Source organism: Pteropus vampyrus, unplaced genomic scaffold (genome assembly GCF_000151845.1).
Source record: "Pteropus vampyrus isolate Shadow unplaced genomic scaffold, Pvam_2.0 Scaffold10, whole genome shotgun sequence".
Lineage (NCBI taxonomy): Eukaryota > Metazoa > Chordata > Mammalia > Chiroptera > Pteropodidae > Pteropus > Pteropus vampyrus.
Genome location: NW_011888791.1, coordinates 746743 through 762898, shown reverse-complemented (window position 1 = coordinate 762898; position 16156 = coordinate 746743). Strand labels below are relative to the sequence as shown.

Below are 16156 nucleotides of genomic sequence, written 5' to 3'. Positions count from 1 at the left end.
TATCTAGAAATATAACTTACTAAGAAGATATGGGAACTTTTCAGGAAAAATTTAAAACTCTAGTAAAGGACATAGAAGATAATTTGAATAAATGACAAGATTGATATTATATGCTCTTGGATAGGTTGTTATGTTGAAAATGTCATTTATCTCCAAATTAATTTATAAATTTGGAAATATATGAATCAAGATTTTTAATAGATTCTTTGAGGAACTTGAAAGTTTTCCCCTCAAATGCATATAGAAGAATAAAGGTCCTTGAACAGCTGAGTTAGAAATAGAAAATAAAAAGAGTAGGGGTCTCATTCTACCAGATAGTCAAACATTAAAAATTCACAATGATTTAAAAAAATAAAAAGAAAGCATTGTATTGTCACAATAACTGAGAAATAGACCAATGGTAGGAAGGAAGAATGAACAGGCTAACTGTTTAGTAAATAATTTTGGGGAAAGTAGCTTCCTATAATGGAGAGGAAAAAAAACTGAATTTCTGTGTGATAATGACCATACAAATGACCTTCATTTGGTTGAATAGTAACTGAAGTCTGAAAGGTAAAACTGTAAAGTTAATAGAAGAAAATGTAGGAGAATAACTTTGTCACTTAGGAACAGGAAAAGATTATTTTAAACAAAACTTTGGATGTAGAAGTCATGTGGCAAAACATTAATGGGTTTGGTCATATCAAATAAAGGGTATTGTGGAAGCTCAGTGATAAAAATGAGGAGCAAGAGAAAGGGTAAATATTTGGGTAAATCTAAGTGAATATTGACTGTAAAATGATATTATATGGGATTTAAAATATAATTAAAATATACAAAAGTTGTATAAGTCAGGAGGAAGGTAATAGAGTTAGTCTTCTAAGGTTCTTACAAGGTGAAAAGTGGTGAATGTACTACTTTGTGTTAGAGGTTGATATAAAGACAAGGATGTAGGACCTGAACAGACACTTCTCCCTAGAGGACATACAAATGGCCAACAAATATTTGAAAAGATGCTCAACATCTCTAGCTATTAGGGAAATGCAAATCTAAGCCACAATGAGATACCATCTTACACCTGTTAGAATAGCTGTAATCAACAGGACAGGTAATAACAAATGCTGGAGAGCATGCGGAGAAAAAGGAACCCTCATACACTGCTGATGGGACTGCAAATTGGTACAGCCACTATGGAAAACAGTATGGAAGTTCCTCAAAAACGTAAGAATTGATCTACCATATGATCCAGCAATCCCTGTACTGGGTATTTACTCCAAAGACTTGAAAACTCATATCCAAAAAGATATTTGCACACCGATGTTCATAGCAGCATTTTTCATAGTGGCCAGGACATGGAAGCAACTGAAGTGTCCTAAAATAGATGATTGGCTAAAGAAGCTGTGGTACATATATTCAATGGAATAGCCATACGAAGAAATGAAATACTGCCATTTGCGACAACCTGGATGGACCTAGAGATAATCATGCTAAGCAAAATAAGCCAGACAGAAAATGTTGAAAATCACATGATATCACTTATATGTGGGATATAAACCTAAGAGCAACAGATGAACAGGACAAACAAACAGAGACTCATGGACATGGACTATAGACTAGTGGTTACCAGAGGGTAGGGGGTGGGAGAGAAGCGGGGAGGTAGACGGGATAAAGAGAGTCAAACATAGGGGGTTAGGGGGAATGTGAAGTGAGTAAAAGGGATCAAATATATGGTAGCTGAAGGAAACTGGACTTTGGGTGGTAAACACACAATAGAATATACAGATGTCAAATGATAATGTGCACCTCAAATTATATATTTGTTTTAACGAATGTTACCCCAATAAACTTAATTTTTAAAGTTAATAAATAAAAATAAAAATAGAAAAATAAAGGCAAGGATGTGTCCTGTAATCTCTGTGGGAAGTCTTGAAAGAATAATAGAATAATCTATAACAAGGTAATAGAGAAAGAAAATTAAAAAATTAAAAAGTACTCCAAAAGAAAGGAAAAAAGTGGAACATAGAATAAGATGGACCAATAGAAAGCAAATAGCAAGGTGGTAGTTTTAAACCCAAATATATCAGTAATTATAAATTTGCTAAACTACTTTAATTAAAAGACAATAATTGTGAGACTGAAAAGAAATTGAAACCCAAATATGTATTGCTGTATGAGAGACACCTTAAAATATAAGGATACAGAAAATTCAGTATTTAAAAAGATGGAGAAAGATAAACCATGCAAAACTAACAGGAAAAAAATCTAGTGTGGCTATCAGGCAAAGGTAAGATACATCACTAGAGATAAAGCAGGACATTTCATATATTAGTAAGAGTTAATATACCAGGAAAATAAAACCATTATAAATATGTATTTACCTTATAACATAATCCCAAAATATGAAACTAAAAAACTGATAGAACTACAAGAAGTAGACAAGACAAACCCACAATCATACTGATATATTTTATCACACTTCACTAACAAGTAGGATATGTAGATAAAAAAATCGAACAAAATAAAACCACAAACAGTTATAATATGGAAGAACTGAACAAGACAGTAAACTTGATCTAATTGACAGTTATAAGATACTACGCCAAACAGATGAATAAACTATTGTTTTACAAGTGCCTGTGAAGTGATTACTAAAAACATACCATATACTAGCTATAGAACAAATCTTAACAAATTTAAGAGAATTGAAATTATGTAAATTTAACCACTGTAGAATGGAGGTTGGAACTAATTACAAAAAAGTAACTTTAAAGGAAAGGGAACTTAAAAACCTTATAGTCTTTGGAAATTAAGTGAATCACTGAAATAACCCATGAGTCAGAAAAGAAATGATGAAAATGAGAAAGTAGTTTGAACTAATAGAGATATGGCCTATCAAAACTTGAGATGCTCAGAGGAAATTTATAACCTTAAGTAGAACAGAAAAAAGGTTGATTTAAATATCCATCTCAAACAGCTTAAAAAAAAAAAAAGCAAATTTAACCCAAAGAAAATAGAAGAAAGGAAATAATGATGAGCAAAAATTAATGAAATAGAAAACAAACATTCAAAACAGAGTTTAAGCAAAGCGAAAAGCTTGTTCTTTGTAAAGAATAACAGCAATTATAAATCCCCTACAAGAGTTATAAATAACTTTGTACGTTTTGTTTAGACCAATAGTCAACAAACTGCAGCTTGTGGACCACATTTGCCTGACTGGGTACAGCCTGTGAGCTAAGAATAGTTTATACAGTTTTAAATGGTTGAAAAGTATCAGAAGAATAATGTTTACTGATATTTGAAAATTTTATGAAATTCAGATTTTAATTGTCCATAAAGTTTTATCAGCACACTGTCCCACTCATTCATTTATGTATTGATGATGACTGCTTTCATGCTACAACAGAGGAATTGAGTAGTTGTGACAGAGACCACATGGCCCACAAAGCCTAAAATATTTACTATCTGGTCCTTTTCAGAAAAAGTTTCAACCCCTGATACAGACTCTAAAGAACTACTACAGATCAATAATGTAAACAGTGACAGATGAAACACTGTAAATTGGGCGAGACTTGAACAGCTACCTCATAGAACTCCAGGTGGCCACTAAACATTTGAAAAAGTGGTTGTTATCTTTAGTTTTCAGAGAAATGCAAATAAAAGCCACAATGAGATACCACTGTACTCCACCAGAGTGGCTAAAATTAAAGAGAATAACAATACTAGGGGTAGCTTAGGATGAGGAACACTGGAGACTCTAATATACTGTCGTTAGGACTACACGTTGATATAATCACTTTTTAGAATACAGTTTGGCCAAATCTACTAAAACTGCACACATAATATCCTATGACAAAATGGTTGTATTTCTAGGGGATAGTGTTCTAATCATACAGTGGCATATTATCAGCAATGAAAATTGACAGACTACTGCTACATTCAACATCAGTAAATATTACAAGCATCATTGAAAGAGAGAAACCAGGCAAACACACAAAAAAGCATACTGTGCGATTCCATTTTTATACAGTTCAAAAATAGGCAAAACCAACCTTGGGTTTTAGAAATCAGGATAGCGATTACTTTTGGACAAGGGCAAGGCTGTGACTGAATTTTGCACAATGGGGCTTCTTGTGTGTGAATGTTCTGTTTCTTAATCTGGATGGTGCTATCTACAATAATTCAAGCTGTACTATTAATGTATGTCACATGAGATCTCCTTTTACTGTTTACAGATAAGTCATTGTGTACAAAAAAATTTGGAAATTTTTATTTTGAACCTCATCTCATAACTGAAAGTATTTGTTTCTTTTTCTCATGGGAAAAGCAGTTTAAAAGAAATGGTTGGATACACACACACACACACACACACACACACACACACATATATATTTATTTATATAGTTTTTATATATATGTGTGTATATATAGTATCATACCTGTCTGAATTCTGTTATTTTTTAAGAAATAATAGCTACAGGAAATGCCATAGTGAGTGTTAATGCAGAAAAGGTTATAAGTTCATTCTTCATCTGTTAAATATTTCAAATTTATTGTTTTATTGTTAACTCCTGGGATTTCTACACATGCTATGACGTGAATTAGCCCATCATGTATTTCCTGTCATCTCATATTGTTGATAACACAAAATGGGTCATGAGTTGTTTTTTTTTTAAAACAGGAAATTTTCCTTTTCTCGTAAAACATTCATAATAGTCTGTGTTAGACATCTTCCTCCTGTCCCCCCAAAAAAGAAAAATTTCCATTTGTATTTTTGTGGCACAAATTGATAAATTCTAAATTGGCCACCTCCTTGACTTAGTCAATACTCATAATGAACCTACCACTGAAATTTGAAACCACCATTTTTCTCTGGTCACAGCCTAACGTCATTCTGCTTCTCTTCATCTGTTCTACTCTGATACTTGTCTACGTTAAGACATTGATCTCCAGTTTTTGCCATTCTTCATGGTTTCACTTCCCTTTACGTCATGATTACTTGCAATATTCTGCTCTCATTATTAGAACTCTCTCTTCTCTTGGCTTAGGATAAAAGCAGACTTCTTGTAGCATATGTACAAAACACAACCAGACCCTTCATACAAAGTCAACCTTTTCAGTGTTAAACGAGAGGCCTCACAAAGAGGAAATTAAGAGCAGCCTCAGGACAGCATGCCTGGGTTCCAGTCTCATTTCTGTCACTTACTTAGCTATGTGAACTTGGCCAACTTATTTAACTTAACCTATGTCTTAGTTTCTCTTATCAGGTAAGTGACTTTTGTTATAAGGATTAATTAAATAAACTTTGACACTGTTCTACCTGAACTTGGGTAGGAAATGGAGTCATCTTTGCCAAACTGCATGTAGTTTCCTTAACATACTATGTTATTTAATAGCTCTGTTCTCCTGTATCCTCTCATCCCAGCTAAAATTGCCCCACAGTCCTTCAAAATTAGTTCTCATGACTCTTCTTTGAAGCTTTCCATAACCATCATAATGATCTTCTCACCCTCAGACAATTATTATATCTCTTAAAATAACTTTGCTAGCAGTATTTCTTACTGATTAATTAGTTTCTATGCCTTTTCCTACTACTTTTAGACTGGGGTTCTTATCAACGTGGAATAGTCTTAATGACTTTTTGTTTTTGTTGCTTGTCAGCAAATAATTAAGTGAATAAATGAGACTGTTGAAATTGTGAAATGTTACAACTAGAATGATTTGATGTTTGTGACTACTTTATTAATCATTTTCTTTGCACCTTGTTTTGCACAGAATTCTAGTGTAAAAGAAATTAGGATTTTAAAAAAATCTTCTAAAAGATTTTTCTGGAGAAAGTTGAACCATTACCCTAACTTATATAATTGAGGTCATAAATACCACCTTCCTATGCACATACGTTTATAAACAGTACTTTTATTGTCTTTAGTAATTCTGATTCTTGACCTTTTGATGCCTTCCATAAGCCAACATAGTACTTAAAAAAAATACTGAATTCATTAAAGATGAGCTTTCCTCCAAACAGCTGCTTAAAAACTCTCGTAATCTTTGTTTGCCGTTATGGTTCAAGACTGTGCATCGAATCCCTTCATCTTTACTTTCAACCCCAGAAATGCCCCACTACTCTGACTTTATAACACTGTATTATTCTGTTTCTCCTTTTATTTCTCTGTCTAGTCTTTCTGTTTTCCTTTCATGGGCATCATTTCTTCACCTTGCTTATTAAAATATTAGTGTTCCACAGAGTTCTGTCTTCAACCTACTACTCTTCATGCACATAGTTTCAGGTATAACTTACATAACAGTAACTCCCAAATTCCTAAACCAGACCTCTTGCTGTGCTTCATACATTTCCAGTTGGATGTCCTACAGGTACCCCAAAATTCACATGTCTAAAATTGAACTGAGCATTCTTCCCTCAAGGTGTCTCTCCTCTGATTTTCTGTATCTCAGTGGTATTGGTGCCCACCTATTCACTTGTACTAGAAACTTGGGAATCATTCTTGATCATTTCATTCACCTTTATTTCTTCCCACATCCAATTAATTAGGTTCTCCCTCTCCTTGCTTTTGCTTTCCTAGTTCAAGTTCACTTAATCTCTTTCCTAGACTACTGTAGTAGTATCCTAACTGGTCTTGTTCTAACCTAGTCCCTCTTAAAATCCATTCTTCAGAGTGGCAGAGGTGATCAAATCCCTTAAATTAAAGACTTGAAAAACTAATTTCATTAGATACAAGCAACACTTACAAATTAAGAAGAACCAAATGAATACCTCAGTTGAAAGGGAAAAGATAAAACAATCTCTTTACAAAACTGAGATGAAATGGACAGTTGACCTGAAAAGAGTTCAACCTCATTAATAGTAGAAGAAATGCAGATTAAAGTAGCTTTTTGGGCGTCTGTAGGTAGAGCTTTAAAATAATAACCCTTCTTGTAATAGTAATAGTAAAATTGATATAACCTTTTTCGACGGCAGTTTGGTAACATAATCCAGAGCCTTAAAACTTGTACATCCTTTGAGCAGCAAATTCCACTTCTAATAATTTGTCTTAATGAAATAATCTTAGATGTATGCAAAGATTTGTGCATGGAAATTGCAGTGTTATTTATTGGAGTGATATATATATTTAATGGAGAAAAATTATAAACCACTTAAATGGCCAACAGTAGGTGATTGGTTAAATAAATTACGATCTATCCATATATCAGAATACTATACATCCAACAAAAATCATGTTTTAGAAGACTGTTAAGTGGCAAGATAATATAATATCTTTGAATATATTAAATGAGGAAGAGTAAGGTTCCAAAGCAATATATAAGATGTATCATTTGGTTCATAGTTATGGTGTAATTTGGGTCATATCCTTTGACTTAAAAGTTACCTCAAATTAATTAGCAAGAAGCCTTATATATCTTCCTCTCGAGGCCTTCTGCCTGTAATTTTCAGACTTCTGGATGTTTACTTATATGGAAGGGGTCATTTTTCTTCTAAATGCCAAGGAGAGAGAAAACTACAGTCTGAGTCTGATCAGTCCAGCATTGCCATTGAGATTCAAGGTATGTTAATTTCAAGGGCAACAGCTAGCTGCTTATAAACTTCATGCAGTTTTTTCATTTGTGCTGTCCCTTCTGCCCAGAATCTTCCTCTTCCCACCCTCTTGCCTGGCTTTCCTTAGAAATCTCTGAAAACTCTGGCTCCTGCTTACTCTCATCCTTCGTGCCCATTGTCTCCCCACTTTCCATTAGTTACTCTTTAATTCTGCACATTTTGCCTGTCACATTTCCCTCTTTGCCTGTCACATTTTTTTTTTTTCAGTTTGTGCATTTTTCTCTCCTAAGAGGCTGAGTTGCTTGAGGACAGGACTGGGTCTTGTCAACTTTTAGATGCTTAGCACCTTATGTAGCACCTGATACTACATATTTGACAAATGGATAAGATGTTGGGACATTTTTATATTTCACTTTATAAAGTTTGCATTTTGAAACCATTACTATAAATTAGCAAATTCTTTACAGTTGTTTTATAATCCTGTATAGGTACACCTCATTTTACTGTGCTTCTCTTTAGTGTGCTTCACAGATATTGTGATTTTTACAAATTGAAATTAAGTCCCTCCACCAGCAAAAAGATTATGACTCACTGAAGGCTAAGATGATGGTTAGCATTTTTTTTAGCAATAAAGTATTTTTTAGTTAAGGTTTGTATGTTTCTTTTAGACATAATGCTGTGTCGTACACTTAATAGTCTACAGTATTATGTGAAAATAATTTTTATATGCAGTGGAGAACAAAAAAATTTATATGACTCACTTGGTTGTGGTGGTCTGGAACCAAACCCACAATATATTCTCTGAGGTACTATGTGCCTGTATTGGGATCTGAATCATTTTGGATTGGTTTGCAATTCTTAGATTTGTATCACATCAGTAGTCATGTTGGCTTTCAAATAATTCCCATATTTTACGAGCTTGAAATAATTTTTTTAATGGTTATAGAAATTTATTCTGAACTACAGTAGCCTCTTTTCCATGGTAACTAACCACCTTCAGGAGAGAACCTACAAGTATTCTAGAAAAGATGAAGACTATCCACATGAAATAAAATGAAATATGATGTAAGGGTAGAACCTGGATTTATGTGGAATACATATGCATGGTTTCCAACCATGAAAATGTTGCAGAATAGTAGTCATTCACATGCTGTAAGATTGTACCTATTTGCTATTTTTGTGTTAGTCAAAATGCATCATGAGAAGAACTCAACTCTGTTGTGATTTTATTTTACCAAATGACCCTAATCAGGAGGAAGCTTTGTAGGGTAGGAATCATGGGATAGAAGTGGATCTCTGGTTTCACTAAGACCACTAAAAGATCAGAACTGCACTTAATAGAAGGAATATGGTATGATGAAAAGAGGTATGTTTTAGAGGGCTGACTCTGTTTTCCAGTCTGGTCATGTGATCTGCATTTATCACTTTATTTGAGCTTCATTTTTTAAATTTGTAAAATAAAGATAAGAATGACTTCTTTGTGGTGCTAGTGTAAGAAAGATGCCTAATATGGTACTTGGTACATTGTAGGCATTTAGCAAATCAGCCTCAGCTCATGTCCCTGGGGTTCAAAGAGTCTTTCCTTTCTATCTAAGCTCTCTTCACTTGATTCTACTTTCTTTGGTTTCTTTTTTGCCTTTTTACTCAGATTTTGCTTCCTCTTTGGATAATTTAGACTGACATCTCAGATGACTTTCTAGTTTGGTTTTGTTCCATGCCATTAGACGCCCCTTTACTCATGTTTTGTGGCCCATGAGCCAGGCCGGTGCCACTACACTTTTGTGCCCAGTCTAGCTTCTTAGGCTCCCACCTAAGTCTGTGTGTACTGGACTCCTGCTTGTCTAGTATAGCAGATTAGATACAAAGTTAGTAAAAATTTTTTAGTCTTTATTTAATGAACATAAGAATTGCAATATTAAGTCAGTCATGCCTCTTCCAGCCCAGAAATAAGTGTGAAGGTTTGGCTGTCATCCTTGAAATTACTTCTTTGGTTACGTGCCTTGACCTTGAAATCTCAAGTTTAGCCCATTCTAGATCTCTTTATTAATTTTAGCTATCCTTTCTTGAATCTCTTATATACTTAGTCTTTTTGAGGGAATGTGTGTGTTCCATATAGAATATACTATCTTTTATTGAACTTTGTTTCTTTTCCTTCAAGGGATGCTATCAAATTTATCAGATTTGTTGAAGAGATCTATATCAGGAAGAATTTTAGTAATTTTAGTCATATTGTCAGTTAGTTTCATGTAATCTCTTAAACTTCTCATTCTCTTCTTTAATTTTAGTTATCTTCCTCATATTTTCTTTGTCTATATTTTAAAATTATAATTGACACAATAATATACAATATTATATTAGTTTCAAGTGTTCAACTTAGTGATTCAACATTTATATACCTTACAAAGTGATCACCACAATTGGTATAGTAACTATCTGTCAGTGTACAAAATTATTACAGTATTATTGACTGTATTCCCTATGTTGTACATTACATCCTCATGACTATTTTATAACTGGAAATTTGTACTTCTTAATCCCCTTCCCCTTTTCTGTCTATTCTCTCCCTACCCCACCCCCAGCAACTGTCAGTTTATTCTCTGTGTCTGTGAACTTATTTCCATTGTTTGTTAGTTTGTTTTGTCTTTTGGATTCTACATATAAGTGAAATCATGTGGTATTTGTCTTTCTCTGTCTGACTTATTTCACTTAGCATAGTACTCTCTAGGTCTATCCATGTTGTCTCAAATGGCAATATTTCATTTTTTTATGGCTGAGTAATATTTTTTCTCAACTATTTCTCAGAATAGTTGTACTCTTTTAAATTTTTAAACTCTTAATCATAGTAATTTCCTAGTAGTAAGAATGATGGGTGGTAGAGAATAATTTTTTTCCTAAGGAAAAATCTTTTTCAATTTTTAAAAATATTTTTGAGGGGTTGGGAATTTTCATCATAAAACATTGAAAGAATTTTACAACAAACACCACTTATAGTCCATAATTGACATTTTACTGTTATTACTGTCTCATATATCCGTCACCTCATCCATCATAATTTTTTAATACATTTCAGAGATCCCCAAATGCTTCAGCTAGAGCATAATATTTTGTTCATGATTCTTTTTTTTTCCCTTTAAGGTAAGATTTATATACAATGAAATTCACAGATCTTGAGTGTGCTATTAATGCGTTCCAGTAAGTATATATTCATGTACAACTAATGCCCCTACCAAGATGTAGAGTATTACCATCACTGCAGAAATCCCCCCTTCCATATCCCTTCCCAGCAAACTGTCTCCTTACTGCCCCAGAGGCATCTACTCTTGTTTTCTTTTCCACTTTATAATAGTTTCGCCTGTTCTCAAGCTTCATTTAAATGTAATCATGTCGTGTACACATGTTTATATAAGGCTTCTTTCACAAAGCATAATATATTTTAAATTCATCCATGTTGTTGTACACATTAGTAGTCTGTTCCCTTTATTTTGCTGAGTACTATTCCTGAGCAGTATGCCAGACCTTCTCCCAGAGTGGTTATCCAGTTTACATTCCTACCTACAGTGTATGTGAGTTCTCATTGCCCCGCATCTTGGCCAGTATTTTGTGTTATCAGTCTGTTTAATTTTAGTCATTTTGGCGAGTACGTAGTGGTATTGCAATATTGATTTATTTTGCATTTTCCTGATGATCAGTATGTTGAATGCTTTACCATCTGCATTGGTTATTCCTGCATCTTCCTTTGTGAGGTATTTTCTAGATTTTCTGAACAATGTAGATTTCCTATGTAGATGATACATGTGTTTGTCAGTCATATAAAAGAGAATTCTTAAAGTGTCATGTTTAGGGCATTGTCTATTTATTGATGCCTGAAAGAAATGAGCTATAGGAAAATTAAAATATTCATGTAATTTTAAACCTTTGCTTTATATGTCTTTAGAAATATTTAAATTTTAGCAGTTACTTTTATTATTGGATTTGAAAGTTTTCTCAGTATAGCTGTTTGAATTGCTCTTGAAGCAGAGGAATGAAGTCAAAGTTCTGTGAAATATGAATAATTTATAAATCAATTCCAAATAATGTTTGCCTCTGTAAACTGTTTCATATCTGTAAATAAATTGGCCCAGAATCAGTCTTATTTGATTACAAGTATTTTTTACAAAACCGAATCACCGTAGCAGCAGTTGTAAAACACCATTTCCCCCAAACTGGTGCATTTTTGCTTTCTCTGCTTGTGAGGTAAATTATTTGTGAAGCATTGGCCTTGAGGTCCAGGTCAAAGAGAACCACAGAATCTAGACCAGTTACCACTCTAGTGTGTTAAAGTGAGAAAAGAACATGGAAGCAAGTTGCTACATTGGCCGGAGTTGTTATTGTTAGCCCTTTTTAGTGGGAACATAATGGTTGATTTCCAACAGTTGTATAACAGAATTATACTTCACACATAAATATACTTTACATTTTGAGACTTTAAAGAGATTTAAGAAATAAAGTACATGTTAGGATACCTGACTCAGCTGATACTCAGCAAAATTTACGTTCAAAATCACAGAGACAGAAAGTAGAAGGGTGGTTGCCAGGGGTTGGAGGGAGATGGGAAATAGGGTTTTATTGTTTAATGCAGCATTCCCCAACCTTTTTGGCACCAGGGACCTGTGCTCCTATTAGAATATAATGCCTGATGATCTGAGGCAGTGACGCTAGCTCTGGGGAGCGGCTACAAATACAAATGAAGCTCCTCCCCTCCTGGTATGCGGCCTGTTTCCTAACAGGCTGTGGCCCAGGGGTTGGGGATCCCTGGTTTAATGGGTATAGATTTTCAGTTTTATAAGATGAAAAGAATTCTGGAGATGGATTGTGGTAATGGTTGTCCAGCAATGTGAATGCATTTGATGCCACTGAACTGTACACTTAAAAATGGTTAAGATAGTAAATTTTATGTTAGATTTATTTTATCACAATTTTAAAAATTAAGGGAAGATGTATATGGTAACAACTGTTTATCTCTCTTTATTTTGCCAGTTTCCCAGTTATCCTTATGTGAGATAACCACTGGATCAGTTTTCTGTATATCCCTCTATGCATCAATGGTTACATCTCTCCTTTTCAAATTTCCATTTATGTAACACTTTAGCTTCTTTTAAAACGTCATACCTTTCTAACTTTACAGTTTAGTAAACATATTTTTACTGTCTGCCTCATACATAGCATCCAGTAAAACATCTTTGTAACTTAGTAGTTTTTCATTAAATATGTTTAATGATTGAGCAAATGAATTAATTCTATATTAATTCTAGAAGGCACAAGAAGTTGGGGATCTCTCTGTGTATATAAAATGGTTATGACGTATACAGTTATATATTTTAGTGACCCCTAATGCAGCGCGTTCTCACACTTTAGCATGACTGAGAATAATCTGGGAGAGCTTGTTAAAATTCATATTTTAGAATTCTCATCTTTTAGAATTCTCAAGCATGTGGTGTGAGGCCCAACATTCAACATCTTTCTAAGTATCTTTGCGTGTCTCTGCACAGTATATGGCTCTCACTTGAAGAAATATTGTCCTAAGTCCTTTGTGCGCTGCTACAAGGCTAAAAGTAGAGAGCTTACAAGTTGAGTTAAGCTACTTAGGGATCATTTCTAAAGCACTTACAGTGCCAAGTGGAAGTAAACAACCTTCATACTTTCTCTGTCTAAATGTGGTATACAACTAATGCTCATTGTGATAATATTGGGAAATCATGCAAAGATTAAGCATGTTCAGTCTTGTTAAGGAAGGTGAGCCTATATTTAGTAAAGATTTTTGTGAATTCTTCAAATCAAAATCACATGTAGAGCACAGTTTCTCAAATTTAAGAACTTTAAGGATCCTAAGACCCAAGTTTTAGAAATATTACGTTAGGGTTTAATTCTGCAATCACAGAGCCAAGTTGTAAACATAAACACAAATGTCAATGTTAAAATTACATGCTGCTTAAGATTTTATGTTATAAATATTTAAAAGCAAAATTGAAAACTCACAGAAAATTCACAGATGGCAAAGAATAGGTATATGAACTCTTATCGAGAAACTTGAGAATCCTTTACAAATTTTTTATCCTGAGCATCGAATTCTCTTACAGTGCTGATTAATAGAATCTTTAGAATTCAAGTAACCATTTGTTTTCACAAATATGTGTTAAGGACCTGTCATGATTTAGGCCACTGGGGTTTCAATGTAAATAGAGCAGTGGTGGCCTAGGACTGGGGAGGCAAAGTGGGGCCTATGGATCAGGAAAAGCTTCTTTAAGGAAATGTTTTTTGCTTAAGATTTGAAGGATGAGTACCTGTTAGCTAAGTTGAGGGATAGATAGAGTTAAGGAAATGCAGTGAAACTGGAGCTGGAATTGTGGGGATGGAAGGATAGAAATACAATTGCAAGATTGTGTGTGGCAACTTTGTCGTAATGTTACTTTACAGTTATGATTTCATCTGTTTCTCCTGGAGATTAAAGGAACAACCCATTCACCTTCTTGGAGTGAGAAGCTTTCTCAAGAAATATTGGCAGGTTCTAATGCATTTTTGCTTTGTTAGTTGGGCCAATATTTAGAGAAGACTTGTGATTTGACTGTCAAACAACATCCCTAAAGGGATCTCAGGCTGTTAAATGCTTGATTTTTATTTGTTTTTGTTTTTTTTTAAGGACTCACATGTAATTTTATAAATTACTGAAAAGATGCTTTAAGTGTGCAGTTTAACATAAAATGGACAAAATTGCTTTATTTCTTTACTTTAAGAGCTTTTTAAGAATTTCAGTGCTTAAACCTTTAAAATCAAACACTAGAAACTCCGGTGATTCAAAACTAATGTAAATGAAACTGTTAGAATCTTCCAAATAGCACTAATAAAGTAACTTTGAAACATTCGTGTTGGCCTTATATTGTTTTGTTTGAATTGAGTGGCAATTTCTAGCATTATATAACAGTGATGGAATTAAATGATGTTTCCAGTAAAAGAATTTTATGAGTGTAATATATTTTAGCATTTAATTCTACTTGTGCATTTAGCAATTAAAATTATTCTTGTAATGATGATGGCATTAGAAAGGATAGGAGCTGTCAAAGAGAATTTGAAGCTTAATTATCTCTGGTAACGAAATGCATAATCTTCCATTACAACATTTATTTTCTTATGGTAATTGACTCATTTGCTCTCTGGTTATCAATTTAACTTTTCAGCCACAAACATCTGCTCTTACATTGTGCTTAACTGCTGTAAATACTATTTACAGAGAAGTTAAAATCCAAAGAACATTTTAAAGCATTATTTTATAGTTCATGAAAGAGTAAAGTAAATGACGAATTGACCATTGTTTATTATGATTTTTTTTCTAATAGTTTTTGAAAGTCCGTTTACTAAAAATGCATATTACAATTACATTAATTGGACATTTTTTTTAAAGAGGATTTTGATGTCTTTAACAGAATTACATACTCTGCCTTAGGGGAAGCTTCACTCTCAAGGAATATATATCAGTTACTCAGAAACATCGTACCATAGTGGTTAAGATTGCAGGCTTTGAAGGTAGAAAAAATTGTTTAGTATGTTGTTATTTAAAGAAGAGGGGTGAAGACAAATTGTGTGTGTTTGATTATTGTTTTAAAAAAAGGATAAACCTTAGAGAAATTTTAAATGGCTGTCTGTAGGGAAAGGGAGAGAATAGGGTGGGGAAAACAGAGTTAGAAGCAAGACTTGTTTGAATAACCTTATTTTTGAAGGTTTAAAATTTTACAAAGTAATTCCTGAAAAGGATAAGAAAATGAAACAAATGACTCCAAAAGTGTATCTAGTTGGTAGTAATTAAGTTGGTATCATTGAGAACTTTGATTTTGGGCATGAGAGAAAGAAGCTACAGATGTAAAATTAATGATTCAGTTGAAACCTGTAGTTCCCAGTTAAATTAGAAATAACTAGAATGAAATCATGATGAATTTATATTTAAAAAGTACATAATTGCTGGCTTTGTCCACAAATAGAGCCTAAATACAGTGAATAGAAGATAGTAAAATCACTAGTGCCATGTTAAAAGGACTCAAGAACTCCAGTGGACTCATGCTTCCATTGGTCAAGGTAATTTGAGAATCAAAAGAGTAATAACGTGGATTGAAACAAACCAAATGTATTTTAATCCATGATATTTTAATCCAACGGTACTTTACAGTCACCTTTGGAGAATATTAGAGAACCAGATCATTGTTTTGAATATTGGTAAGTAAAGGGAAAGAATCAAGCAGTTATCCTGCCCTTTCTGTAAGAACTATACTTAAGGATAACCAAATAATTGATGAGGGGATTTTTTTTATAGAAGGAATAATAAAATAGGAATATTGTTATTTGACAACCCATTTTGCATAGCTAATGATTATCATAGACTGTTAAAGTCACACACTATGAACCCTCCTGATGGAAGTACATGACACTGCCTATGAAGTTGTCTTGAAAAAAAAAAGACTAAAATCAAGCTTCTACATTAAACTGCCAATTTATAGGACAGATATGTTAAATACCAGCGTGGCATGTCAGTCAGCAAAAGACAAACCACAGGAAACTTTATAGAACAAATGACTTCTTCAACAAACTACAAAGATAAGAGAT

The 16156-nt window shown here is 33.5% G+C and overlaps 1 protein-coding gene across 1 annotated transcript in view; it reads left to right on the top strand.

Moving 5' to 3' along the window:
* NEO1 (neogenin 1) overlaps nucleotides 1–16156 on the top strand; it is a 160938-nt gene that overhangs the window by 27230 nt on the left and 117552 nt on the right. The window lies entirely within an intron of this gene.